Below are 4,791 nucleotides of genomic sequence, written 5' to 3'. Positions count from 1 at the left end.
GCAGGCCAGGTAGGAAATCCTAAGACAAGTTGTTAACCCCATCCATCCCTACCCAAGTACCATATCCACAGTCATAGTTGGGGAACCTAGATTCAGCGGCACAGTTCAAATCTGCCCACCCATATCAACTCTACTTACTCCCATTGCCCATGCCTGGTCCTATCTATATGCAGCTACCAGACTTGCATATGCATCTCTGCCTATCACACTAGATAGTACGACATTCACTCTCCAGATATGAGTATTAGACTCATGCCATCTTCTCCACTGCCCTTTCAGCCCACCACCATCACAAGCCCAGAAATTCCCCTAGGACCTCTTCCTAAGCACCTCTTTCCTGTATTTAGGTAGGGAATCCTAGACTTCTATCACAAACTATCCCAATACTCCTTATGTAATGAAAAGTCCAAAAGTCTTTCTCAGAGTCCCAAAAACCAACTGAGAATTTCCAAGCTCTACCTCACCTAGCTTAAACTGAGCAGAGACTACTTATGAAAGCTCATTTTTCAGATCACATTTATACTAACTTATCCAATTCTTATATTAATCCACTGGGTATTGTTATTTCCAGCACTTTATTGTATTATACTCAAGAGTTTATATAAATTTCTATATTGATTAATTGTATAAATAGTGGGAGGAAATAATGTAGTAAATGTGGGGGTTTTGTTTGTTCTGTTGTTTGTTTGTTTTATTTGAAATTCCTACAAGTGCATAACCACATTTTGAAGCACTAGGTATGACGATATAGTTTTATTTAAAGAATAACCAGGAGCTCCTGGGAGGGCAAATTCTCAAAGAAACTCAGTGGGTTAACTTTTGATGTCACATTTTTGTTTTCCTTGTCATTTTATCATTGCTACTTAAGAACATTATCTACCTACATAAAGAAACATTTAGTCCAAATGTCTTAAATTTTTCTACTAGTGTGTTAACATTTTTACAAAATTGCTTTTTGATATCCTGATGTGTCTATACTTCTAGCAAGAATGTCATAGTATTTAATATCTATCTCATAGTTATTATTTCAGTAGAAACTTAAAATAAATAGTTAATGGTCAATAAATAAAAACATTTTAGCATAATATGGTAGTGAAGAAAAAAATATTTGTTGCCTTGTGAATGCAATATTAACTTTGCTATTTAATATATCTGCACACAATACCATCAATATCTTTATATCAATTAAAAAGTGATGCACTAAGCTATGTACAATTTAATTTTACTAGAAATGATGAATGGAAGCAATAATCACTGAAAATTAACGCAGGGCAATAGACTATATGTGGAAAGTTTGTCTTTCTAAAGGGAATAATGTTACAATAGTGATATTGTTCTAAAGTGAAAATGCCCACAGATTCCTGAAGAAGGAATTAGGGTTTTATATTGTTTAAGTCCTAGGATATATCATATTTTGCTTTCATGCAAAGACAGAAAATGATCTGACTCAAGTGCATCAAAAATGTTGATGTTCCCTTCCTTTATCACAGATATTTCAGCCTTATGTTTGGTTAGAGGTTAAGTTATTATTCATTAGACTGTTAGTGTTTTCTGTTCTTATTTTGATATACTATCTCTCTGTGAAGCAGACATTGCCTGGCATTGGCTAATTTCATAAAAAATATATCGATTTTACATTGGAAAGGCGGCTGACATATATAAAACAATTTTGTATATATGTAGCTTTCTTAAGAATTTTATTACCAGACAGGTATTCCCACCCAACATAGTAATTACAGGCATTTAAATAATTGCAAAGAAAAGTTAATTTTAATAGAATGAAATGATTTTCATTTGGACACAATATTGTCAGTGAGTTGCAAGAACACTTTTTATTTGATCTTCATTTTTAATCATTTTCCCCTTTTATTGGAAATAGATTACTTTTTTCTTTTTTTTTTCAAATTGAATATTTTATTAACATGGTAGTTGTCTTTTTAATATGTGCACACACACTTGCACACTCAGAATGAACTTTATGGGAGAAAAAAGACTATGCCTAAGAGGAAAATGGAAAATAAAAAGATTCCTGTAGGTTTTCATTATTGTAGGTAATTATGTCCACATCATTTAGAAAGCTATTGCCAAGTCTGTCCAAGAAAGCCAAGTTTGAAGGGTGGTGGGAGGCAAAATCTTGGGAAAATTTAACAGTGGCATAGCAGAGCTCTCAATATGAGAAAGCTGACATAATGTGGACTTTTGCTGTGAATTTTCTTTGCAAAGTATGGGGAGAGACTTGTCATTGGGCAGAAAGTAAGAGAAGGCAGAGTGAAGTAGGCTTTTGCAGTCAGTTTTCCTCACAGTATTGTGCAAGCTCATCAAGGGAATGCTTAGTCTTTTTCTGGAACTAGTTTCACAACTTTTCCCGTTGCAATGGTCTCATCCTCATCTCTTAAAGGTAAAACGCCCCATGTGAGGTAAGTCCTTAAAAGTCTCCAGGCAGATGGTTCTTCCTGTCCTTAAACGAGCAATGTATACTTTATCTTGTTTTACTTGATCTTGTTTTACAAGATGGGGTCGAGTTTTACTTTTCTCTTCTGATTTTTTTGTCTACCAGGCAGATTAAGGAAGGCTGTTATTTCGACTTCCTCTATACATGTATGAATATGCAGCACCGCATGTATAACCTGGGCAGATGATGGACTTGTGCTCTATAAATCACTATCGGAACATCAAATGTGTGTCCAGAATGACAAAGATTATTAAGATCACAAAGGATGAAGCCTGGAAGAATCTCTTCCTCTTGATTCCTTTCAGTCTGATTTTGAGGTTTTTCACCTGGAGCTACAGAATCCGTTTCTACATCATCAGAAAGTATTCCAAGAACTTCCACATTGTGCTTATTTGGCATCATTATAAGCTGTTAGCCTTTACAAATAGATCCAGATTCCAGCTTTCCCAGGACCACAGTCCCCATATCCTTGTACTTATCGACAATTGGCAGCCTGATTGGTCCATCAACTTATCTATTGAAGTTTGCAAAATTATCCAGATATGGAATAAATGGTAAGCCAATGTACCAAGGAGAGAAATCTGATTGCTCTTTAAGATTTGCTCCCATCAGTCCTGAGCAGGGCATAAAATGAATGTCCTTTTTGGGATTGAAGCCAACTTTTTTTCAAAAATGGTACTAGTTTCTCTTTACATTCTTCGTATCTCTCATTGCTCCAGTTTACTGTTGGATCATCCATCTTATTAATAAGCACAATTAAGTGTTTGACATCTGCTGTCTTTGCCAACATTGCATGTTCTCTTGTCTGTCCTCCTTTTTCTTTCTTTTTCTTTCTTTTTTTTTTATTAGATATTTTCTTTATTTACATATAAATTTCTCCATTCCCAGTCTCTCCGGTGAGTTTCTGAGACTGGAGCAGCCAGCTGGGAGACACAGGCTCCACGAGTCCCAGGGAAGCCGCAGGGTGGCAGGGACAGGATCCTCTCAGCTTCGGAGTGACAGAGGTGGATCAGCATCCTTCTCTGCCCCTTCCCTGCAAGTGGAGGGCCTACCTTCAGGGAACCCCTTAAGCCAGAGACTCGGGCGAGAGCCACCATTTTCTCTCTGGTGAGTTTCTGAGACCTGAGCAGCCAGTTGGAAAGCACAGGCCCCACGAGCCCCAGGGGAGCCGCAGGGCGGCAGGGACAGGATCCTCTCAGCTTCTGTCCTCCTTTTTCAAATCCAATTTCAAATTCTCTTTTCCTGGCTAAGATTACCAGTACAGCCAAGTCAGCTTGACAGGCACCACCAATCATATTTGGGACAAAACTCTTATGGCCAAGAGCACCTAGAATTATAAAATGCTTCTTCTCTGGTTCAAAATAGGCACAACCCACCTCTACTGTTTTACCCTTGTCTCATTCTTCCTGATTTGTGTCTAAGGCCCAAGACAAGTACACTTGGTACTCTGTTTTTTTCTTTAGCTTCTAGTTCATATTTCATTCATATTTCTCAAGTGTCCTTTTGTCGACCATTTCAGTCAAATACATTATTTGTCCTCCGATGGTTGACTTGCCAGCATCAACATGCCCGATGAATACCACATTTACATGTTCTTTCTTAGGAGCACCTGGTGGTGCCACCACTGACTTGGGTTTTGGTATTTCTTCTTCCTCCTCCATTATTTCTTGGATTAGACTACTTTTTTCTAACATATCAAATCCTGATTAAAGTTTCCCCTTCCTCCACTCTTCCCAGTGCATACACACATACACATACATTTCTAATCTGATCAATTCTCTTTTTGTCTTCATTTTTTTAAAAAAAAGGCTTTTCAGGAATACTAATGTAATATAATATATAAAAATATTAAACAGAAATTAATACATTAAAATTTGACAAGAAGAAAAGGAACCCAAGAGAAGGCACAATGTTTAGAGGCCATTCACAGACCCAGGGATCCATAACAAAGCTAATCTGGGAGCGGTTATATTACTCAGAGGAGCTGGTACTGCCCTATGCAGGCCCTGTGGATGATCAGTCTCTGTGAGCTCATATAATGTTTGATCGTGTTGCTTTAGAAGGGCTTGTAACATCACTTATTTTCATCTTTGAAATGTGAAATAATGTTAAGATTGTGTTCAGAAGTTTCATATGTGTAGAAAAATAGGTTTTTAGAGACCACGATGGCTCTAGTTTACCAATCATTCTGATTCTCTCAGTGTGTGGGTCACTGACTGTCACCTGTAGACGTGATTCTAATCAGGCCTATCAAACCAATATTTCCCTAAGCAGATATGCAATCTAATGTAACAAAAGATTGATCATTCTTTGGAGATTTTCCTATTTAGCAAACTGGA

The 4,791-nt window shown here is 37.2% G+C and overlaps 1 pseudogene across 1 annotated transcript; it reads right to left on the bottom strand.

Annotated features, from left to right (window-relative positions):
• Window positions 1-2,330: 2,330 nt before the first annotated feature.
• Window positions 2,331-4,146, bottom strand: LOC116104536 (annotated as a pseudogene). Its single transcript, XR_004123942.1, has 2 exons — window positions 3,639-4,146; window positions 2,331-3,262 (listed from the first exon to the last, which is right to left on the bottom strand). The product of XR_004123942.1 is annotated as a eukaryotic peptide chain release factor GTP-binding subunit ERF3A pseudogene (transcript).
• Window positions 4,147-4,791: the final 645 nt, after the last annotated feature.

Source organism: Mastomys coucha, unplaced genomic scaffold (genome assembly GCF_008632895.1).
Source record: "Mastomys coucha isolate ucsf_1 unplaced genomic scaffold, UCSF_Mcou_1 pScaffold22, whole genome shotgun sequence".
In the NCBI taxonomy this organism is placed as follows: domain Eukaryota; kingdom Metazoa; phylum Chordata; class Mammalia; order Rodentia; family Muridae; genus Mastomys; species Mastomys coucha.
This window is presented reverse-complemented; position numbering and strand designations above follow the sequence as displayed.